At 42.6% G+C, this 25,479-nt stretch overlaps 1 long non-coding RNA gene across 5 annotated transcripts in view; it reads right to left on the reverse strand.

The window, feature by feature from the left end:
* The window catches only part of LOC135055343 (uncharacterized), a 147,994-nt gene extending 124,833 nt beyond the window's left edge, over positions 1 to 23,161 (reverse strand). For 3 of the 5 annotated variants that reach the window (XR_010243722.1, XR_010243721.1, XR_010243720.1), the window contains exons 1-2: positions 22,993 to 23,161; positions 19,561 to 19,712 (exon numbers count right to left, since the gene is read on the reverse strand). This is a non-coding gene — a long non-coding RNA (uncharacterized LOC135055343). The remainder of the gene's footprint in view (positions 1 to 19,560; positions 19,713 to 22,992) is intronic. The other 2 variants (XR_010243718.1, XR_010243719.1) reach the window with 1 other exon arrangement.
* Between the last annotated feature and the right edge of the window lie 2,318 nt (positions 23,162 to 25,479).

The raw sequence follows: 25,479 nt of genomic DNA on the forward strand, positions 1-25,479 counted from the left end.
CGAAACGTTGGGTAACTCCGCTGATCGACATGATGGCGTCTCGCCTCAACAAGAAGCTTCCGAGGTATTGTTCCAGGTCAAGGGACCCCCAAGCCAGTGCAGTGGACGCCCTGGTAACTCCGTGGGTGTTTCAGTCGGTGTATGTGTTCCCTCCGCTTCCTCTCATTCCAAAGGTACTGGGAATCATTCGACGAGCAAGAGTGCAAGCGATTCTTGTCGTTCCAGATTGGCCAAGAAGGGAATGGTATCCAGATCTTCAGGAATTACTTGTGGAAGATCCTTGGCCACTCCCTCTAAGAGAGGACCTGTTATTGCAGGGACCATGCGTGTTTCCAGACTTACCGTGGCTGCGTTTGACGGCATGGAAGTTGAACGCCAAATCTTAGCTCGGAAAGGTATTCCCGGGGAGGTCATTCCCACTCTCCTTAAGGCGAGGAAGGAAGTTACGGCGAAACATTATCACCGTATTTGGAGAAAGTATGTTTCGTGGTGTGAGACTAAAGCTGCTCCTGCGGAAGAATTTCACTTGGGTCGGTTTTTCCATTTTTTGCAGGCAGGCGTCGATGCCGGCCTGAAATTGGGTTCCATCAAGGTGTAGATTTCGGCTTTATCTATCTTCTTTCAGAAGGAATTGGCTGTTCTCCCTGAGGTTCAGACTTTTGTGAAGGGAGTGATGCATATCCATCCTCCGTTTGTGCCCCCGGTGGCACCATGGGATCTTGACGTGGTCTTACAGTTTCTTATGTCTTCCTGGTTTGAACCTTTGCGTAAGGTTGAGTTAAAGTTTCTCACTTGGAAGATGGTCATGCTGTTGGCTTTGGCATCTGCCAGGCGGGTGTCTGAGTTGGCGGCCTTATCTCACAAGAGTCCGTACTTTATATTCCATTCGGATAGAGCGGAATTGAGGACTCGTGAACAATTTCTGCCGAAGGTGGTTTCTTTGTTTCACATTAACCAACCTATTGTGGTACCTGTGGCTACAGATGCTGTGGCAGTTCCAAAGTCTCTTGATGTTGTGAGAGCTTTGAAGATCTACGTCGCCAGAACAGCGGTGGCCAGGAAAACAGAGGCGCTGTTTGTCCTGTATGCTTCCAACAAGATTGGTCATCCTGCTTCGAAGCAGACTATTGCACGCTGGATTTGTAGTACGATTCAGCAAGCTCATTCTTCGGCTGGGCTACCGGTGCCGAAATCAGTGAAGGCCCATTCTACCAGGAAGGTGGGCTCATCTTGGGCGGCTGCCCGAGGGGTCTCGGCACTTCAGCTTTGCCGAGCAGCTACGTGGTCGGGTTCAAACACCGTTACTAAGTTTTACAAGTTTGATACCCTGGCTGAGGAGGACCTCATGTTTGCTCAATCGGTGCTGCAGAGTCGTCCGCACTCTCCCGCCCGTGTTGGAGCTTTGGTATAGACCCCATGGTCCTTTTGGAGTCCCCAGCATCCTCTAGGACGTAAGAGAAAATAGGATTTTAGTACCTACCGGTAAATCCTTTTCTCCTAGTCCGTAGAGGATGCTGGGCGCCCATCCCAGTGCGGACGGTTACTTGCAGTGTATTCTTATTAGTTGCATTGGTTTACACACGGGTTGTGTATTTGTTGTTTTCAGCTTGTTGCTGTGGTTAAATTCATACTGTTATCTGGTTTACTGTTACTCCGGTTGTACGGTATGTTGTGGTGTGGGCTGGTATGTTCTAGCCCTTAGTTTGACCAAAAATCTTTTCCTCGAAAATGTCCGTCTCTCCTGGGCACAGTTCCTATAACTGAGGTCTGGAGTAGGGGCATAGAGGGAGGAGCCAGTTCACACCCAGTCAAAGTCTTTTCAGTGTGCCCAAGCTCCTGCGGATCCCGTCTATACCCATGGTCCTTTTGGAGTCCCCAGCATCCTCTACGGACTAGAAGAAAAGGATTTACCGGTAGGTACTAAAATCCTATTTTCTCTGTACCCCCAATTTAATATGAGCACGTATTTTGCTGAAAACACTTGCTTTCCATCTTTTTTTAACTTTTTTAGACAAATGCATATAACAGCCATTTGACCCAATTTTATTACCTCAGATCTTTTTATTATGACCCACTAATAGACTTCTATACTGTTTCCCTATCTCAGTCTGGCTTTTGGGGGTGTACAGGCACATTTTCTTCTACACTTTTCTTTGGTTTTAAGAATAAGAATCATCGCAAGTAACCTGTTTTTTTGCAAATTTACAATTGAATAGGGTGAATCGCAAGAGCACGCAAACCCACGATAAGTCACTTTTTGCAGTCATTTATTGGTAATGTCCTCAAAAAGTCAGATTGTGGTACATTACCGCGGTATTGCAGCTAATTGAATTCCCCCTTAGTGTATTAGGTATTTAGGATTAGTTTTTCTGTTTCCAAGGGATAAGCGTAAAGTTGGAGATACAGCATAATAATGCATGGCACAGATCACTCATATAGGACCTGCCTTTTGCCTTTTTACACAGACTGCATACTTTTTCCTCAATTTTCTACTTTTTCATTAATTTTGCATCTTACTTTGCTTTTGTTGTACTAGGAATTTGGCAAAAGAATTGGTATAAAGTCGCAGATTAAGCATAACAATGCATGGAGCAGGGCACTAGTATCAGACGGGATGTCCCGACTGCCAGAATGCTGGCAGCGCTGCCACAGCTATTCCTAGTCCTGGGTGTCCACGACACCCATGGAATGGGAATAGAACCTGTGGCGAGTGAAGCGAGCCACCGAGCCCGCAGCATAGCGAGCCTGCAAGGGGCTTCATTTTGCTCCCTGCCCTGATGGAATTCTGACCGTCGTGATCCCGGCGTCGGTATTTTGACCGTCGAGATTCCGACCGCCGGGATCCCGTACCCAACCCTATCAGACCTGTCTTTTGCCGGTTTACCCTAACTTATGCACTCTTTCCTGAATTCTGTTACTTTTGTTTCCCACCTTTGCATCTTAGTTTACATATAGAATAGCACACTAGGTACAGGGTGAGGCAAGAAACCTCCTAGACTTTAAAGGTTAACAAAAAAGGCATGGCAAGTGCTATTCAGCATTTAGTACATAATCTAAAAGTGCATGAAATGGTTTATTTTCAATTGGTTTTGAATAAGGTATGTATGGTGGCCATCATTCTATTATTATTATTATTATTATTATTATTATCCTTTATTTATATGGCACCACAAGGGTTCCGCAGCGCCCAGTTACAGAGTACATATGCATATTATCAAAACAGGAAAACAGTGACTTACAGTTGAAGACAATATAGGACAAGAACAGGGTAACTAAGCATAACTACACCAACGACATAGAGATAAGTTTCTAGGTGACCAAAAAACTGCGGGATTTGGTCAGTTGAGGATTGTTAAAGTAAGAAAAGGATAAGCACACGAGGGAAGAGGGCCCTGCTCGTGAGAGCTTACATTCTAAAGGAGATACACATTTGTAGTTGATTTCTGAAGTTTTGCTTCATTGGGCGGATAATTTCTGGCGTTATTGCTGCAATTTCTTGACGAAGCTCACTTTTATTTGTCTGGCTATGTTAACAAGCAGAATATTCATTGCTGGATGGAAAACAGTCCACATGAGCTTCATGAAAGGACTTTACACAGCCAAAAGTCATGTGAAAGCTGAGGTCCCAAGAACCATTAATGAACTGAAGGCTGATATGCGCCAAGAAATTAACAGGACTAAAACCATGTTGCACTGCAGGTAGAGCAGTTCTGAAACATGCAGTGACATTTACAGTTGTGAACAGCGTGTCCTAGGTGATCTCTAAATTTCAGAGTAAAAACAAGGCTGTATAGCTGCATGCAAAAGAAGCCAGTATTTCCCGTATTTGCAAAAAAAATCTGTATTTGCACCCCCAAGAAATAATAAAAATAAATAATTATAGACTCTAAAAAAAATGATACATATCTCAGTTGTTGTGACTATCTCACTTATTTGATGGCCAGGACTTTTGTGCCTACTGTCAGGTATATTGAGAACTGAGTCCCGATCACTGATGCAGGGGTAATTTTTTTTTTTCTTCTAAAGGAAGGGAAGAGTGTGATAGGCCCTACACACTGGCCGACAAACCTTTAAAGATATGAACGATCTCATTCATTATTGAACGAGATAACGTTCATATCTTTGAGTGTGGAGTCACCAGCGATGAACGATGCGCGGCCCCGCGCATGTTCATCGCTGGTGCCCCGTCGGCTGTGCATGCAGGCCAATATGGACGATCTCGTCCATATTTGCCTGCACTTGTATGGAGCCGTGTGACGGGGGGAGTGAAGAAACTTCACTCCCCCCGTCACTGCCCCCCCACTGCCGGATCGCCCCCGTCGGCCGTATCCGCCGTCGGGCAGCTCGGCGGCGGATCTTTAAATGCGTAGGGCTCTTAAGAGGAAGGTAGCACAGAGATAAATACACAGGATGCAGGGCTTTTCCCACAGCCGCAGGGTTTTGCTATTCAATTAGAGGAGAGAAAATGAGACGTGGTGATTTCTATAGAAATCATCACACCTCCAGAGCAAGTCTGATTTTTCCTAAAATCGTTAATTTTAGGAAAAATCACCAGGACTTGCTCTGGCACCCCGGCAGTATCCCTCTCCTTCGAGGACTTAATAAGCAATTGGAAGTTTCCAGTTAGCTTAATTAGTCAGCACCACATATTTGATATAAATGTATTTAGCTGATTTATGTAAATTAATTGGATCTTTCTGATCATGTTGTGTAATAGGTTCCAAAAGCATAATACATAAAGTAAAATAGCAAACTTGTAGGGGGTATATGTCTTAGGGTCCGAGTTGTCGGAGGTCCAGGATTTTGTCCGAGAAAAGATGTATTTTAAAGCAAAATATGACCATTCTTGAACGAAATCCTGGACCTACGGCAGCTCGGACCCTATTACATATACCCCTTACAGTATATTCCACTAATTCAATTTTTTTTAAACATAACAGATTTAACATGTGTCTAACCCACATTAGTTTTACGTTACAAAGTGGTAAGGTGTCATTTATAAATGACAGCCTTGGGTTCCACTGAAATGGCCAGGAACTGTCACTTTCCTGGCCAACCTGATTCCTGTGCAGGTATCCAAAGACTGACTTCCCTATTAAGCAAAGGAAATTCTATATGATGTGACCAAGGATTGTCCACTGTAAAGGGAAATCCTAGCAGGCTGCAGGGGAGTGCCTGTCTAGATCTGTACAGCCCAACAGCTAGATGTCCATTTTTGTCAGGTTGCAGTATGCATCTATCTGCTCTTAGAGAAAATGTATCAAGCCATAGATATAAAGGGGAATTCAATTAGCTGCGGTAATTTATCGGAGACTAATTGATCCCCCTGGGGTTATTCCTATTACCCCCAAAGTGAGCCTGCTGGCAGCACTTATTGGAGATTTTTGTTATGTGTATGACATGAAACAAAATTCTCAAAATCTAGAGGGTTAACAGGTGCCATGACCCTGTTAACGCACAAATGAACTTTTAACGGATTCTGTGTGTTAACGCCCGTTAACACGTGTTACTGCACGGGAATATGTGAACGGGTGATAAAAAGGGATTGGAATGCAAAAAGGTCTGGAATTAAAAAAGCCTCAGGTGATAAAGCCTGGGAATACCACCCTTTTCACCCCTGTTAGCTTAACTGGGATCATTGAATAATAACCAAAGTGAAGATATTGTGGAAAGTAACCAATCAGCTTGTAACTGTCATATATGTAGCACAGTCTTTGAAATGACAGTATGTGGGTACACATCTATTCAATTGTCAGGCCGATCAATCCAATCCCATAGAAGCCCACACACAGCTATTTCTATCACAATGTGTACGGGGGTCAAACCGGGTACAAAGTACTTCGGCTGTTGAGCATTTAATCCTATCGATCGAGTGATTGGTAATAGGTGTACCCAGCTTTAGAAGCTTATTGGTTGCTTTGGGCAACTACTCCACTTTACCTTCCTCCAAAGCCCACTTTACCTTTCTCCAAAGCCTGATACATAGTCCCTCAAATCTGAAAACATGGAAGTTCTGCACTTGCTCTAAACATCCATATTTGACAGTCATATTATAAGCTCAGATGATGACTATATACACTGAGATGTGATATAGCTGTCCTACCATCCTTCCGTTCATAGCTGTCCTACCATGCTTCTGTTCATAGCTGTCCTACCATCCTCCCTTCATAGCTGTCCTGCCATCCTTCCATTCATAGCTGTCCTACCATCCTTCGTTCATAGCTGTCTCACCATCCTTCGTTCATAGCTATCCTGCCATCCTTCTGTTCATAGCTGTCCTACCATCCTTCTGTTCATAGCTGTCCTGCCATCCTTCTGTTCATAGCTGTCCTGCCATCCTTCTGTTCATAGCTGTCCTGCCATCCTTCAGTTCATGGCTGTCCTACCATCTTTCGTTCATAGCTGTCCTACCATCCTTCCGTTCATAGCTGTCCTGCCATCCACCCTTCATAGCTGTCCTGCCATCCTTCAGTTCATAGTTGTCCTGCCATCCTTTAGTTCATAGCTGTCCTGTCATCCTTCAATTCATAGCTGTCCTACCATCCTTCAGTTCATAGCTGTCCTGCCATCCTTCCATTCATAGCTGTCCTGCCATCCTTCAATTCATAGCTGTCCTACCATCCTTCAGTTCATAGCTGTCCTGCCATCCTTCCATTCATAGCTGTCCTGTCATCCTTCAGTTCATAGCTGTCCTACCATCCTTTAATTCATAGCTGTCCTACCATCCTTCAGTTCATAGCTGTCCTGCCATCCTTCCATTCATAGCTGTCCTGCCATCCTTCAGTTTATTGCTGTCCTGCCATCCTGCCATTCATAGCTGTCCTGCCATCCTTCCATTCTTAATTCAGAAGATGCTTTTTCATGCACATGCACAGTGAGAATTTGTGAGTCTATAAAATCGCTTACAACTGCCTAGTGGACAGTCCAATCCGCTGTGTGAATGGCCACCTCTTAAAAAAACAATAAAAATAAAAATTCAGTCTGGGAAAACCATAACATTTTCGGGTGGTCAAGCACAGGTTGCATATAGCAGATGATGATGGTCACTGTCACTAGCAAATTGCTTGCAATTGGCTGTTAGCGATCAGTCTGCTGACATGGGTGTATTCATTATCACATAAACTTAGACTTTGGTTTTGTGAGCGTGTTTAATGTTTTTGCTTTTTGTTGCACATAAAAAAATGGTTTACAACATGTACAGTATCTGTGTGGCAAACCAGGCACAAATGCTGCTGTTTTTAACTAAACCATATCACATGCTATTCATTTTTGCATTTGTCTTTATAAATTATAGTTACACTCATTTATGGTCAGCTATGCATCAGCCCCATAAAGTGCTACCTAAAAGGGCTGGTCACAAAAGTACAATACTGTTAGTGCAGTCAAGATCTGGCTTTTCAGCAATACTATCAATCTAGAATGTCACTATTGATTGAGGCCACATGAAAACAAATCATCAATCGATCAGGTTTCCATACTCTAACCCCCCTCCCCCTTTACCCATTAAAATCTTGGGAGGGTGATGTGATGGGACATTTATCCTGCCAATCAAGAGCGAAATGTAGACATCTGTACAATTCTACGCTTTACAAATCTTGGAGTGTATTTAGAAGGCCTTGGCGAGAGGTAAAGTGGAGAGTGATAAAGTACCAGCCAACCAGCTCCCAGCTGTCATTTCTCAAACAGGGCCTGTAACATGGCAATTAGGAGCTGATTGGCTGGAACTTTATTTATCTCCACTTTATCACTCTCCAAGGCTTCATACTGTAAATAGACCCCCTTATCTTAAGAAAACAGAAATTAGACCATTTTGATAATAGGGTCCCCCTCAGTTTTCAATTGCAAAAGCAGCCCCCAAAAGTATCTCTGTAGGAGCTTGGTACATTATGAAATATACCAACTCTGAAAAGCTACTTTTTCCAAATAGGCTACATTTCAGATTATTTTTGAGGAGAGAGATCCCTAGGATCCCTCTCTGATAGCTGCAACATGCACAAGTGTGGTCCAGTGACCAGACATGCGCAGTAAGAACGCCGGGCACGGTCCCACAAGTAAAGTGAATACATAAGCACCAACTTTACTTTTTACAGTTCGCAAGGGACAGGTTACTATCGGAGTCCATTTCCCTGCAGGTGTTTTTTGATACATTGCCACAGTAATTAATTTCTTATTCCCATTGTACACATCAATAATAAGAATTTACTTACCGATAATTCTATTTCTCATAGTCCGTAGTGGATGCTGGGACTCCGTCAGGACCATGGGGGGATAGCGGGCTCCGAAGGAGACAGGGCACATCTAAATAAAGCTTTTAGGATCACATGGTGCGTACTGGCTCCTCCCCCTATGACCCTCCTCCAAGCCTCAGTTAGGTACTGTGCCCGGACGAGCGTACACAATAAGGAAGGATCTTGAATCCCGGGTAAGACTCATACCAGCCACACCAATCACACCGTACAACTTGTGATCTGAACCCAGTTAACAGTATGATAACAACAAATGAAGTAGCCTCTGAAAAGATGGCTCACAACAATAGTAATAACCCGATTTTTGTAACAATAACTATGTACAAACATTGCAGACAATCCGCACTTGGGATGGGCGCCCAGCATCCACTACGGACTATGAGAAATAGAATTATCGGTAAGTAAATTCTTATTTTCTCTAACGTCCTAGTGGATGCTGGGACTCCGTCAGGACCATGGGGATTATACCAAAGCTCCCAAACGGGCGGGAGAGTGCGGATGACTCTGCAGCACCGAATGAGAGAACTCCAGGTCCTCCTTAGCCAGAGTATCAAATTTGTAAAATTTTACAAACGTGTTCTCCCCTGACCACGTAGCTGCTCGGCAAAGTTGTAATGCCGAGACCCCTCGGGCAGCCGCCCAAGATGAGCCCACTTTCCTTGTGGAGTGGGCCTTTACAGATTTAGGCTGTGGCAGGCCTGCCACAGAATGTGCAAATTGGATTGTGCTACAGATCCAACGTGCAATCGTCTGTTTAGACGCAGGAGCACCCATCTTGTTGGGTGCATACAATATAAACAACGAGTCAGATTTTCTGACTTCAGCTGTCCTTGAAATATATATTTTTAATGCTCTGACAACGTCCAGCAACTTGGAGTCCTCCAAGTCGCTAGTAGCCGCAGGCACCACAATAGGCTGGTTCAAGTGAAAAGCCGAAACCACCTTAGGGAGAAAATGAGGACGTGTCCGCAGTTCTGCCCTGTCCGAATGGAAAATCAGATATGGGCTTTTGTACGATAAAGCCGCCAACTCTGAAACTCTCCTGGCTGAAGCCAGGGCCAATAACATGGTTACCTTCCATGTAAGGTATTTTAAATCTACCGATTTTAGAGGCTCAAACCAATGAGATTTGAGAAAATGCAAAACTACGTTCAAATCCCACGGTGCCACTGGAGGCACCATTGGGGGTTGTATATGTAGTACACCTTTGACAAAAGTTTGTACTTCAGGAACTGACGCCAATTCCTTCTGGAAAAAGATTGATAAGGCCGAAATTTGAACTTTAATGGACCCCAATTTTAGGCCCATAGACAATCCTGCTTGCAGGAAATGTAAGAATCGACCCAATTGAAATTCTTCCGTTGGGGCCTTTTTGGCCTCACACCACGCAACATATTTTCGCCAAATGCGGTGATAATGTTGTACAGTCACTTCCTTCCTAGCCTTCATCAAGGTAGGAATAACTTCCTCTGGAATGCCCTTTTCTTTTAGAATCCGGCGTTCAACCGCCATGCCGTCAAACGCAGACGCGGTAAGTCTTGAAACATACAAGGTCCCTGCTGAAGCAGATCCCTTCTTAGAGGTAGAGGCCACGGATCCTCCGTGAGCATCTCTTGAAGTTCCGGATACCAAGTTCTTCTTGGCCAGTCCGGAGCCACTAGTATTGTTCTTACTCCCCTTTTCCGTATAATTCTCAGTACCTTTGGTATGAGAGGCAGAGGAGGGAACACATACACTGACTGGTACACCCACGGTGTTACCAGAGCGTCCACAGCTATTGCCTGAGGGTCTCTTGACCTGGCGCAATATCTGTCCAATTTTTTGTTGAGGCGAGACGCCATCATGTCCACCTTTGGTTTTTCCCAACGGTTCACAATCATGTGGAAGACTTCTGGATGGAGTCCCCACTCTCCCGGGTGAAGGTCGTGTCTGCTGAGGAAATCTGCTTCCCAGTTGTCCACTCCCGGGATGAACACTGCTGACAGTGCTATGACATGATTTTCCGCCCAGCGCAGAATCCTTGCCGCTTCTGTCATTGCTCTTCTGCTTCTCGTGCCGCCTTGTCGGTTTACGTGGGCGACTGCCGTGATGTTGTCCGACTGGATCAACACCGGCTGACCCTGAAGCAGCGGTTTTGCCAGGCTTAGAGCATTGTAGATCGCTCTTAGCTCCAGTATATTTATGTGAAGGGATGTCTCCAGGTTTGACCACACGCCCTGGAAGTTCCTTCCCTGTGTGACTGCTCCCCAGCCTCGTAGGCTGGCATCCGTAGTCACCAGGACCCAGTCCTGTATGCCGAATCTGCGGCCCTCTAACAGATGGGCACTCTGCAACCACCACAGGAGAGACAACCTTGTTCTTGGTGACAGTGTTATCCGCTGATGCATGTGCAGATGCGATCCGGACCATTTGTCCAGCAGATCCCACTGAAATGTTCGTGCATGGAATCTGCCAAATGGAATTGCTTCGTAAGAAGCCACCATCTTTCCCAGGACTCTTGTGCATTGATGTACTGACACAGTTCCTGGTTTTAGGAGGTTCCTGACAAGTTCGGATAACTCCCTTGCTTTCTCCTCCGGGAGAAACACCTTTTTCTGAACCGTGTCCAGAATCATTCCCAGGAACAGCAGACGTGTTGTCGGGGTCAATTGAGATTTTGGAAGATTCAGAATCCACCCGTGTTGCTGAAGCACTACCTGGGTTAGTGCTACACCGACTTCCAGCTGTTCTCTGGACTTTGCCCTTATCAGGAGATCGTCCAAGTAAGGGATAATTAATACGCCTTTTCTTCGTAGAAGAACCATCATTTCGGTCATTACCTTGGTAAAGACCCGAGGAGCCGTGGACAAACCAAACGGCAGCGTTTGAAACTGATAATGACAGTCTTGTATCACGAACCTGAGATACCCTTGGTGTGAGGGGTAAATTGGGACATGCAGATAAGCATCTTTTATGTCCAGGGACACCATGAAGTCCCCTTCCTCCAGATTCGCTATCACTGCTCTGAGTGACTCCATCTTGAACTTGAATTTCTGTATGTACAGGTTCAAGGATTTCAGGTTTAGAATAGGTCTTACCGAACCGTCTGGCTTCGGTACCACAAATAGTGTGGAATAATACCCCTTTCCCTGTTGTAGGAGGGGTACCTTGACTATCACCTGCTGAGAATACAGCTTGTGAATGGCTTCCAATACCGACGTCCTTTCTGAGGGAGACGTTGGTAAAGCAGACTTTAGGAACCGGCGAGGGGGAGACCTTTCGAACTCCAACATGTAACCCTGAGATATTATCTGCAGGATCCACGGGTCCACTTGTGAGCGAGCCCACTGATTGCTGAAAATCTTGAGTCGACCCCCCACCGCTCCTGAGTCCGCTTGTAAAGCCCCAGCGTCATGCTGATGGCTTTGTAGAACCCGGGGCGGGCTTCTGGTCCTGGGCAGGGGCTGCTTGCTGCCCTCTCTTACCCTTTCCTCTGCTTCGCGGCAGATAAGACTGTCCTTTTGGTCGCTTGTTTTTATAGGAGCGAAAGGACTGCGGCTGAAAAGACGGTGTCTTTTTCTGTTGGGAGGGGGTCTGAGGTAAAAAAGTGGATTTGCCGGCAGTTGCCGTGGCCACCAGGTCCGAAAGACCGACCCCAAATAATTCCTCTCCTTTATATGGCAATACTTCCATATGCCTTTTGGAATCCGCATCACCTGACCACTGTCGCGTCCATAAACTTCTTCTGGCAGATATGGACATCGCGCTTACCCTTGATGCTAGAGTACAAATATCCCTCTGAGCATCTCGCATATAAAGAAACGCATCCTTTAATTGCTCTAGAGTCAATAAAATACTGTCCCTATCCAGGGTATCAATATTTTCAGTCAGGGAATCCAACCACACTACCCCAGCACTGCACATCCAGGCTGAGGCTATTGCCGGTCGCAGTATAACACCAGTATGTGTGTATATACTCTTCAGTGTAGTTTCCAGCCTCCTATCTGCTGGATCCTTGAGGGCGGCCGTATCAGGAGACGGCAACGCCACTTGCTTTGATAAACGTGTGAGCGCCTTATCCACCCTAGGGGGTGTTTCCCAGCGCGCCCTAACCTCTGGCGGGAAAGGGTATAATGCCAATAACTTCTTGGAAATTAGCAGTTTTCTATCTGGGTTAACCCACGCTTCATCACACACGTCATTCAATTCCTCTGATTCTGGAAAAGCTACAGGTAGTTTTTTCACCCCCCACATAATACCCCTTTTTGAGGTACCAGCAGTATCAGAGATCTGCAAAGCCTCCTTCATTGCCGTGATCATATAACGTGTGGCCCTATTGGAAAATACGTTTGTTTCTTCACCGTCGACACTAGATTCATCTGTGTCGGTACCCGTGTCGACTGACTGAGGTAAGAGACGTTTTACAGCCCCTGACGGTGTCTGAGACGCCTGAGCCGGTACTAACTGGTTTTCCGGCCGTCTCATTTCGTCAACTGACTTTTGTAATGTGCTAACATTATCACGTAATTCCATAACTAAAGCCATCCATTCCGGTGTCGACTCCCTAGGGGGTGACATCACCATTACCGGCAATTGCTCTGCCTCCACACCAACATCGTCCTCATACATGTCGACACACACGTACCGACACACAGCAGCCACACAGGGAATGCTCTAATCGAAGACAGGACCCTCTTAGCCCTTTGGGGAGACAGAGGGAGAGTTTGCCAGCACACACCAAAAGCGCTATAAATGTATATAAACAACCCTAGAAGGTGTTGTTTTTGATATAGGCGCTTTTAATATATCAATATCGCCAAATTATGCCCCCCTTCTCTTTGTTACCCTGTTTCTGTAGTGCAGTGCAGGGGAGAATCCTGGGAGCCTTCCTCACCAGCGGAGCTGAGCAGGAAAATGGCGCTGAGTGCTGAGGAGAATAAGCTCCGCCCCTTTTTCGGCGGGCTTTTCTCCCGGGTTTTAAGAAAACTGGCCTGGGTTAAATACATACATATAGCCTTAATGGCTATATGTGATGTATTTTTCGCCACTAAAGGTATTTAATATTGCTGCCCAGGGCGCCCCCAGCAGCGCCCTGCACCCTCCGTGACTGAATCAGTGAGATGTGTAGCAACAATGGCGCACAGCTGCAGTGCTGTGCGCTACCTTCATGAAGACTGAGGAGTCTTCTGCCGCCTGCTTTCCGGACCTCCGATCTTCAGCGTCTGTAAGGGGGGTCGGCGGCGCGGCTCCGGGACGAACCCCAGGATGACCTGTGTTCCGACTCCCTCTGGAGCTAAGTGTCCAGTAGCCTAAGACTCCAATCCATCCTGCACGCAGGTGAGTTGGAAATCTCTCCCCTAAGTCCCTCGATGCAGTGATCCTGTTGCCAGCAGGATTCACTGAGATTTAAACCTAAAAAAACTTTGTCTAAGCAGCTCTTTAGGAGAGCCACCTAGATTGCACCCTTCTCGGACGGGCACAAAAACCTAACTGAGGCTTGGAGGAGGGTCATAGGGGGAGGAGCCAGTACGCACCATGTGATCCTAAAAGCTTTATTTAGATGTGCCCTGTCTCCTGCGGAGCCCGCTATCCCCCCATGGTCCTGACGGAGTCCCAGCATCCACTAGGACGTTAGAGAAAATAAATTAAAACTCTTATTCTCTGTGCTAAATTGTGATTATTAATAAATGTGCCATCCTATGGTAATATAAGGTGTACACAGAGGCTTTTTAGTGATGGTATGTTTCTGCTTGTGTTGGGCTATATTTCTTTTCTCTCAGCTGATCTGCCTTTATTTCAATTATTTAGTCATTTTTATTGTTTAGCAATTATTTTATTATCACCCAAGTCTGTTTTGGTGTGTCATTTTACTCAGTAAGTCTTGTTTTCTATCTTCTAATTGATCAAAGTTCCTTATAAATATTGTACATTTGTTTATTGCAGTTTTCAAAAGCTGTAATATGCCAATAAACATAGAGAACTGTGAAAAGAATCAGGAAGAGTAAAGCAAGACCTAAAGTTATTGCAGCAATTATATTATTTCACTGTCTACAGTATTTTATCTTTTGTCAGAAATAACCTAAATTGATACAGATTACCCAATGCTTTATAATGGACCAGTTCTACTAATATTATAGTACCTCTTCCTGCATTTTACACTGCAACATAGCTATGTGTAGCTATTTTACATGCTACAGCAAAAGTTTAGTGCAATAAACTGCTGTTATGGTCAATAGCAAATAGCTTTCCACATTTTTGTCCTTTTACTTAGTGTTGTGCTCAAATCTACCTGCACAATTAGAGGTTGGGTTTGCCTTAAAATGTAAGTCTAGCAGCTATTTTACTTGAATCACGTTGGTGCCCTTAGTATCAAAGGCTATTATATTTGGGCCTAGGGCAATGCATGGAAAACATAATTTCACATGGCTTCATACCCACTTGCATTTGGAGCATGGCTTCATGCCCACTTGCATTTGGAAGTATTGCATTTTGCCAGACATTGGTTGGTCCTTCACTTGCACTTACTGCAAGTGACTGCATTAGAGAAGCCTAGCTGACCTACAGTTAGCTCCAGAATGCACCTAAAAATGCTATAAATGTCATACGAACATATTGATGGGGTTTGTACTTGCATTTTTATTGCAAATAAATGCCAGATAACATTAGTAGGCTACCAGATAAGGGTTTTTATACTTAAAACCACAAACAAACCCTCATTTTTTTTAACCAGTACTGCACAGATTATAAATGTAACTATGTTTCTTTTAAAGGTTATTGCCATTTTCCATGTATCGACTTGTACATGAATTGCTGTGACTTTTACTAAATGAGCGTCTGTTTCTTTTCAGGTTTTCTGGACATTCCAGCCATATCGTTACATCATCAGGTATACTCTTTTATATTGCCATTGTTCTGGAATATGGTAAAAATCTGCACTCTAGATTCAGTTTTGTCCAGAAGAATGAACACAGCAGAGCTGAAGCATATTGCAAGGCAGCAAATGTAATTCTTACTGATTGTGTAAAGACATGACTGAGAAGCACAAAAGTAAGAGGGTAATTCAGACCTGATCGTAGCAGCAAGTCTGTTAGCAGTTGGGCAAAACCATGTGCACTGCAGGTGTGGCAGATATAATATGTGCAGAGAGAGTTAGATTTGGGTGGGTTATTTTGTTTTTGTGCAGGGTAAATACTGGCTGCTTTATTTTTACACTGCAATTTAGATTTCAGTTTGAACACACCCCACCCAAATCTAACTCTCTCTGCACATGTTACATCTGCCCCCCTTGCAGTGCACATGGTTTTGCCCAACTACTAACAAATTTGCTGCTACGATCAGGTCTGAATTACCCCCTAAACCTGCATTTAAACTCACACTTTTAGTAAAAGATGCAGGAAGGAATCTCCAAGCTAATAAGGTTATATGAAAAATACTTGCTTGTGCTAATAGATGGTAGTTTCTAATGCTAAGTGAATGAAAATGTAATCCAAACTTTAACTCTTTAACACTGCAGTTTGACACTGCAAATTACAGTGGAAACAGAATTGTATAAATAAGCAAAATGTATGAATGTTGGATTATTCAGGTTATTTGTTTTACTTGAACTAGAGCAGACCTTGCATATGTCACACTAATTACTGTTTGGTATTTAAAGTTTTAATATTCCATTCATCTATTATAATCTATTTTTTAAATTTACAGACCAGAAAACCTGTTTTGTCCCTGTCTTTGCTTATTACCTGATAACAAAAGCACAAAAGTGAAGAGATCATATAATGGGCATGGGCCTGTGATTCTTACACATATAAGCCTGGACAGCGAGTTTCATCCTGCTGGAGCCTCTCTGGCCCTGCCGCAGTCAGCTCTTTGAATATTTAATGTCCTGATGAGCGGTTCCACCTGCTGACACAGTCAAAGTAGTACAACAGTACACACCACGAGTACAAGATCATCAATTGACTCTTCTCACAGTCTGCTAGGTCAGGGTTTTTTCCTTTTTTTTTTTTAAATGTATTGATCCTTTCACTACCGGAGTGAAACACAGAAAGGGTAATTCCTATGAACAGGTTAAATAGCTTGCAGGTGTATTGATAGCTTCTAAAATAATTCCACTGCAGTTTATTTCTGAAGATTTTGAGGACACTGCATCTCTCTGCTGTATTGCAGTCTTTGGAGGGTAAATCTAGTCTGTCTCTAATTACTGTAAAAAGGGCTTTTTTTTCACCATCTTGTGATGATGGGTCATTTCTGCAAGGCAGGCGTAATGTAGAAATGTGACTTTCTGCCTAGTGCACCTGCTATTGTGCTTCGCACACATTCGTATGCACATTTACAGCATGCACAGATACATTGTTTGGTTGCATGCCATGCATTCTAGATGCAAAGGTGTAACATAACGTTCACGCACTTCTTGCCTTTATAATTTTATCCCACACCCCTCATTAATTCACCTTCATGCCGACTATCATTACCTTTTGTGGACATTATTAAACTACAACTGACATAGACATCAGGGGAGTTTGGGCCTCAGTGGGTTTATTAACAGTTTAATTCCAAGCCATACAGTTAGCGTGCATCCCCTTGTTTCCCTACTCTGAACCACCTTTCCTTGTGACTCATATAATAAGGGCAGATGTACTAAGCCTTGGAGAGTAATAAAGTGAAAAGAGATAAAGTACCCAGCCAATCAGCTCCTAACTGCCATGTTACAGGCTGTGTTGAAAAAAATTATAGTTAGGACTGATTGGCTGGTACTTTATCTCCATTTACGTTTTCTCTATCCAAGGTTTAGTACGTAGACCCCAGAGTCTGTAACATTGCAGATAGGAACTGATTGGTTGGTACTTTATCACAGTCCACTTTATCTCTCTCCAAGGCTTAGTACATCTGCCCCTGTGCATAAATACAGTGCAGATAAAATCGGTGGCTGTCAGTAAGAATGCTTATAGGTGTGAACAGAAAATATTTGCAAGGGTCGGAATTTAGTATAGATGTTTTACTGCTCATTGTACCCTATTTTTCATTTCTAATAAAGTCGGGCAAGTTAGGGGCAAAGAAAGCCAGCTATAATTATGCATTTGTGTTTCACTCCTTACTTTGTGACTCGCACTGAAGAGCAATGTGTGAGCCTAATTGAGCAGACAGCTTTGCAACTTTATGACACCTAAACCGTAGGTGCAACAAATTGACATGTGCACATTCCGATAAGCTCTGACACCCCTTAAACAGAAGTAATGATTCTTATACCTCTTGTAATGACTACTGAGAGGTCACCCATGTGACTAGAGCTATGGACCAATAGAGAAATATGTGCCCGTAAGGGCCTCCATGCAGACATTATAGTTTCTTCAGGATAAGGATTCAGACAGTTATCTGATACCAGGGATGAGGAAAGTGTATTTGTTTGCCTTCCTTTGGATCAATACAATATGAAAGGAGAAAATGTTGATATTACAATTTACTGTAGTACAGACAATAGTCTGATTGTGTTGCGGCGTTGAATTTGATTTAAGACAATAGATGTGATTTCATGAGTATGAATGTGATTGAGGTTAAAGTGATGGCGATCATTTAAAATCTTACTATGGGACCCAGTCTATTTTCTCTCTTTTGCAGAAACTGTAGAGAAAGAAATGGAAAATGAAAGGTATAGTTTGAAGTCCCCAGGTAGGTGATTGCCAGGTTTTGCTATCCTCCAGATCTGAATTTGTTTGCATTATATATTAGCCGATATGGTCTTCAGATGGAAATTAAACATAATGATGATATAAAGTTTAACACAAGTTTGGTCTATTTTTGACGTTTGCTGCAAAACCATGTCGGGTGTTCTTATCTCACCCTATAATCTCCTACAAGTGTGCAAGATGGACTATTGAGCCCAAATGCCTATCAGTTCACAAGCGTGCTGTCCGGTGGACTCCGCTGCAGCTAATCCCCACCTGAGATACATACTTCTTTACATTCCACAGCAGTGGTATTTCCATATGGACGTATAAAGAAGTATGTCCCCCAAATAGGGTATGCGTCCTGCGAGTCCAAAAATTGGAGTGTTGAGGTATCTTAAAACAGCTCAAACCTTTCACTACTGATCATGCTTGAGAAAATGGTTTTCATTATCTCCAATCTATGATATAATGTGGATGCATTAAATTCATGAGCATTGTAGGGCATGGTTCTGTTTGGTATTACTACAACGTACGGCATATATAATTACATTTAATCACTCAGTCCCAACAGAAGTGAATGACTAAACTGAAACTGACTTTCATCTGGTAAATTAAGGCTGTCTGTATCAGTATATTCATATATGACACAGCAGATACAAATATGTATTTATATTGTGTAACTTTTATTTAGAATTTAGTTTATTTAAAAAGTTTGCTTGGTTACTTTGTTATGAAATAAAATGTATAACGTACCACAGTGAATATTTACTGTATATTTGTAACACAAGATACAAAACACTGCAATCTACATACACCCCTATTCTGCACTTACAGCACCCCATGTATACAGTGCAGAATATAGCCTTGGTATTACAATGTAACATATTACACTTCATTTGATATTAGTTAACCCCTTCATTAGCACTAATCCAGCATCATAATATCTAAATACAAACAATCGCTAACTCGTAGAAACAAACACCAGATGTGATTTCACTAGAAACCAAACTATGTTTTTTATGGAAATAAATGCACTGTATTTCCATACTCCTGAAATATATGTAACAGTTTTGGGTTATTTATTTGTTTGAAGTAACGTACTTTTTAATTGTTTCGAAATATTTAGCAAAACTGTTTTGTCAGCAAAAAGAAGTGTAACAACTATTGATAATGCATAAACAGAATGGGGCATTTAATCATTCCTATACCGCTCCATGCATTCACAAGGCACATTGTCTCATGTTCTTCCTCTAGAGATCTCACATGGTTATAACTGCGCGCACACATAAGCTGTCTGCCTACAGTTGCTATAAAACGTACAGGCCCTCTGCCTGCATAACCTGATTATAAATAACATGTCTAACACATTTCATTTCATTTTAACCAGTCCAGATAAAACAGCATAGTAAAAAAAAATAAGAGATTACATCGTAAACAAGATAAAAGTTACAGTACAACTAAGTGTTTCAGTACAGGGCAAGTAGCGATGTATCGTGTTCTATAGACCCAACTGCAAAGGGTCATGGCCCCTGATACCAAATTTGGCACCCCTACTACAATTCCGTGTCAATGTGACAGCTGGTGGCAACAGCAGAGGTGAGGTTAAAACAGCATGGGAGGCAGACACAACAGGGTGAGCCACAAACAAAGAAAGTAAGGGATATTCTTACCTCTGGGGTCCGTAGATGTCACTGCAGCAGGCTGCATCTTTCCACACTATAGACGAATGCTGTGCCCTCTGCTCTGATATCTTTTTATGTTAAATGGCATTATTTTGATCGATATCTCCATAGCGGGACAGAATTATTATGTGAGTAGGCGTCTGAAATGAAATATATATCAGGATAGCGTGGAAATCAGGCAGGTTACAGGCCATGTATGCTGGTCTCTGTATCAGTATGTCTCTCTTAGTACTTAACACCAATCTGTCCCTTCTCTTTGTCTCTCCCTAGTGTCTCTCTCTCTCTCTCTCTCTCTCTGCTCACTCATTCCTTTGCATCTACTCTGAGCTTTAAAGCTCCCCTAACAATGTACAGTGAGTGCCACTAGTGAAAATGATGATCACACTGAATAGAGGACTATTATGAGCAGGATTTAGGCATCTGACTAAACGAGAGGTCACCGTGGTGTTTCCTGCTCACTCAGCACTGCTGTAATGGTATGCTCAGCTGGTCTACTTACCTGCCTCATTTTACTGTAACCCAGCTACCCTCCTCCCTGTAACATTACACACACAAGTCAGGAGAACTATGCAGATCAATAGCAATTTACAGGCTAACGTAGAATGGCTGTTTTAGTGTTAATGAATTTTGATGCTTCTGTTTCAAGGGTTTGTTTTTTATGAACCCTTTTAAAGAAGATGGAATAAAATTACCGTAGCACTCGGAGCACTCTGGATTCCTTTCTTTCACTGTTATTTTACATAGTTAAACCCGTTTTTATGTGGTTGAGGCACCAGAAATCTCTTCCTGTATATGAAGCTAATTGAGTCAATAATCTGATGCTTTTTCTACTGACAAGGGAATGTAGGATTGAATTCTTTCAATGGACTGTCTTCCCAAGAACTGATTAATATCTCTAATCTCACAGGAGTACAAGGAGTCTTCGGACTAGTTGTGTAGTTAAGGAGTTATACTGTATACTGTACATCAAAATATATAGTCTTATATCAATATCTGTAAATGCAACTACAAACCAATAATAATTCAGTCAGTCATCTAGTCACTTGGGTGAGGTCTACCATCTGCAAAAAATTTAAATATAAACAAATAGGACATAGCACGGACTTGTCTGCACTGTAATTGAATAAGGTATAATTGATTACACTGCTTAAAAGTCTGTGATCCTTTTTATTTTATTTAGAAGATTTATATGGTTAAATATTAATCGGGAAATAGGTTTCATAGGGATTACCTGGATAATCTGGCATATCTGATTTGTTAAAAAATAAATAAATAAAAGTAAAATAAAAGAGGGAAAGTATTTTCATTTTTGTAAATAAAAAGTTTCAGTTATGTTATTTGAACATCTATTATAATATTATATGAGATTGGGAATACAGAGTGTGAATAAAGATTACACCAGGGCAACTGTGTACATTGAATTAGTCTTGTCATGCTTTACGATGAATCCTTTCTGATTTAGATTCATTGCAGTCAAACGTTTAGAGATGCTTACCAGCTTCTGCTGATCCTGCTCATGTTAGTTGTGGCAACTTGTATATGTGTGTCTTTACTAAATAAATGAAAGTAATGTATGTACAGCTGTAAAAAGAAAATGATTTTGTATTCTATGTAAAGCCAATATTTGAGACAGGAGATTTTCAGGTTTTTCATTTTGCTATGCTGTTTTTCACCCCCTCACAATTCAGGGCATAAATGTCGCCATAAATGTATTACCTAATATCATCTTCTGAAACAGTAATCTCATTTCCAATGTATGACACAAACCTTGCCATCATTTTAGACATTTTGTTACATTTCAGGACTATTATTTAGACACTAACGTTCTTTATAAAAACTCATCATATATACAGTGTATCTTGGTGTAATAGAAGATAGTGATCTGTTTAAGACAAAAAGACTGAATCTTTTTTACAAAGCAAACTGAACAGGATTTCTGATATTTTGCGTGTAGTATAAACTGGATATTTACAAATAACCACAGAATATTAGCACCAAAGTTCCGACTTCAACCCATTCAATTCCAGTTTGACAAAGTATTGGTGCCATCCATGTTTCATTTACACTGACACATCTGTAGCAAAGAATTTCTACATCCTAGAGCACACTTGGTAAAAAAAGCTGTCAAACTCCCAGAAACACATGAAGTGTTTTCTCAAGATCACTGCTTCCTGCAGGAACTTCTTTCACGTGCTTGTAGTATGTGTAGCTCTGCAGTATATTAATAATGAGAATATTTATGAGAGTCGGCTTGCTAAAATGACATAGAACATGCAGCAGCATAACTCAGCATGGCCTACATGGGTGGTGTGGTATTTTCTGTATGCCACATTTTTCTCCTTTACAGACTGGGCCCTCTCTGCATTTTAGGCTACCTGTCACTGTTACAGCATAGCCGCACAAAGCCACACAATCCGCTTTCAAACATATTATGTATGATGGAAGAAATATTTTGCTTGGATTGTAACTACAACATAAATGGACCTTGTATATAACATATGCCTGGGATTATGGCTACAGAGCATGTGTCTTCAACACTATAATAACTGAGATCAAACCAAATCTATATACATCAGAAGGTGTTAAGTGTGTCCAATTTTAATTTTAATAGAACATCCTGTTAAAACCAATATTGACTCTGCTTTAAAAGTTTATATACACTTCAAAGTCGCAAAAACATGATGCTGATACTCACAGAATATATAGCTAGTCATGAGCTAGTCTGTCTCATATACACGTAACGTTTGTTCCTATGCAATGACGTATTCTAATGTTTTATAAGATATATTTGCCGCTTTACTATGTACACAATTAGGTATATGGTTTAAATTATAATGAATGAACTCGTCCTATTGCAGGACGTGGAGCATGCTCTTATTAAATAACATTTGTTACAATAAGCCTGCTGTGACCACTCATTAACTGTGGAATATGATTTCATAGAGGGAATGTTCCTTATTAATTAAACAAACACTAAGCTCTTTCCGGGTTCTGTACAATACTCCCTGTCATGATAAAAGCTGTACACAGCTTGGGTTAATCAGTTCTCTGTTGCAGCAACTAAGGGGCTGTAATGCCTCTGGCAAAGCAGGCCTCTGCCAGCAGTGAACAGGTTAACTCTGCCCAACGATTACATGTCAAAGTTGTAAGATTTCAGCCTGATACATCTACTTCAGTTGCTTGCTCTGCAGAATTCTGCAATGAGTAATTTCATCCTACACACAGCCAACCAAAGAAGCACATCAATGCACCCCAGCTGCAAAGCACAGAGGAGGCATCCGATCCCAAGCAGAGATGCTCATCTAAACTCACTAGGCAAGTTTGAATGGACCAGGTAATTTTCTGTGCTAGCATTAAGAGCAAGCTGCTGTGGTGCAGCTACTGGAAGAAAGAACAGCAGAGAGAGAGAGAGAGACATACCCTGTTAGAAGAGTCTGTTGCAGCAGTGGAGTCACCAGAGCTGAAGCTGAAAGCTGAATCAGCTTTTGAGAGTTAGGGATGCATAGAGGAGGGTCATGGAATCACAAGGTAATATTATGCTGCAACCGCCTTCCCCTCTCCCAGAGCCAATCTCTAATGCAGGAAAGGAGAAAGAGAACAGGCCCTGTAATGGTATTAGTACACACTTTAAAAGAGAGAAAATACCAGCTTCCTCCCACCCCCTCACCGGCTTCTCCACCTCCTCACCTCACTCGTAATCATCTCAGGCACCTCAACACAGCCCAATTCTTTGCATCCTCCCTGGAGATATAATGTTGCGATGGGTGATATAGAGAGTCTTCAGGATAAAGATCTCCAGTAATATAGGAAGTGGCACATGGAGGGGTGCATGAAATAGAGGCAGCATTCACAGTCTCAAGGCTCCACGTAAAGGGACATCGCAAAGGAATGGATGTCCACAGCACATGCATTGATGAAGGGTGTGCATATTTCCTCAATGCAGTGCTGTGTTATTCTTGGCTTGAAATGCTGTGTTAAAAGTGCAGTGTAAAAATTGTGTTGTAGCAGTGGGCCAGGACAGCCTCTCTTGCACCAGTGTTCTGTGAAAAGCTAGCCTGACTTCCTAATAAATGTTCACCATTGTTTAAATAATCTCCCGCTGTAAATATCAGCACTCACGTGCAAGTTACAGACCAGCGTTTCCAAAATTGGTAATAAATGTTTTTTTTTCCGTTTTTGTTTTTTTAGTGGGACTCCATATGTCACTGGAGAAAAATTGGATTAATAAAAAACATAATGAACCAAAGGAAAGGAAGTCAGTTTTAATGCAGGTCAAGAATGTGTGGTAGGCAGTAAGTGTATGTGTTAGGGATAGGATTACAAAACAGTGGTTAGAAAGGGAAACCACCTTTCATGTGTGTATATTCCCAGCTAAGCACTTAGGTCATGCTGTGATTGGCCTCCTGTGCCAGTGCCTCTCTGACCATATTTAGTCAGTCACTGTAAAAATAACCTGTGAGCTGTAGAACACCAAGGCTGTAAGAGCGGTTACACTATCTCTCCCCTAAATCCATTGACTACTCGACCTGCTAGCCTGGCTTTCTCGTCGCCCTTTTTGTGCTATTTTTAACCAGGCCAAATTAAGAGATGTCTCCTCTTGAATTCTCTCCTCCCTTATTGTGCTCTTGATCCCCTGCTATGTATGGCAAGCAAAGCATCATGAAAGGACAAGGACGAAGCTCCATGTCTGAATTGTAATTGGATGTAAACTGTTCTGTGTAAAAACATTTGTTTAAAAAAAAGTGCATCTGATATTCTGTTTGTTGTATGCAAGCGACTTCTCCTTGAGCATGTTCCGTAAAAAAGTGTGGCAGTTGCTCAGGGAAATTTACTAAATTTGCATGTGGGTACTAATTAACAAAATAGGAGGGAATTGCAAAATTATCCCCCCCCCCCAAAAAAAAAAAAACGATCAACACGGCTGCTTAGACATTTGGGGGCCCAGGTGAGAGAGAGATGGGTGTGGCCATGCCCACACAGAAAAACAGTGAATGTGGACAATGGGGCAGATGTATTATCCTGGAGAAGGGATAAAGAAGTGATAAAGCAGTGATAAGTGCAAGGTGATAATGCACCAGCCAGTCATTACAGATTTGAAAAATGACAGTTAGGAGATGACTGGCTGGTGCGTTATCACCTTGCACGTATCACTGGTTTATCACTTCTTTATCCCTTCTCCAGGCTTTATACATCTGCCCCTTTGTGTGGGAAGTGGCAGTGTGCACCTATGGGTGCCTTGCTCTTCCTTCATGGGCAACTCAGCCCTCCACTGGGCCCCCAGACAAGCCCAGGTAAGTAGTACCCGCCCCACCCCCTCTCTGCGACCCTTTCAGCCACATATGTTACAGATGTGTCCTCTTACATCTTTGCTCCGTGCGCTATAAATCGCGTTACACATGTGTGAGTGCCGAGCGGCTTCTGCTGATTAAAATGATATGCAGAAAGTCTATATTCTGTGTGTGACTTCAACTGTATTTTCATACAAAATACAGGGGCTGTTTAGCATGACTGCAGCAAGTATATAACATCTGTATTATGGGGTTTAAGTATGGGCCTGATTCAGAGTTGTACGCTAATGCAATTGCGGTTCTCTAGGCTACGGAACTGCTAATGTTAGCAATTGAAGCTGCTGGCCAGTAATGAAATGAGATGCCCACTTCACACGACGCAGGCGCCATGTTTCTCTGCATACATCATATACACGCCCCGAAAATGGCCATGACATGCCTGCATTTCTGCTGCCACTACCTGTTAACGCCCCTAAACGGTCACTTCTTGTCAATCACTCTGCAATGAAATCCTCACTGCAAGTTGACTCACCAAGTCATCATAACACATGCACAGTGTGATTGCAGCACATGCTCAGTTTGCCAATAAACGTTCAATTGCGAAAACAGCATAGCTTAC

The sequence above is a fragment of the Pseudophryne corroboree genome, chromosome 3, assembly GCF_028390025.1.
Source record: "Pseudophryne corroboree isolate aPseCor3 chromosome 3, aPseCor3.hap2, whole genome shotgun sequence".
NCBI lineage: Eukaryota > Metazoa > Chordata > Amphibia > Anura > Myobatrachidae > Pseudophryne > Pseudophryne corroboree.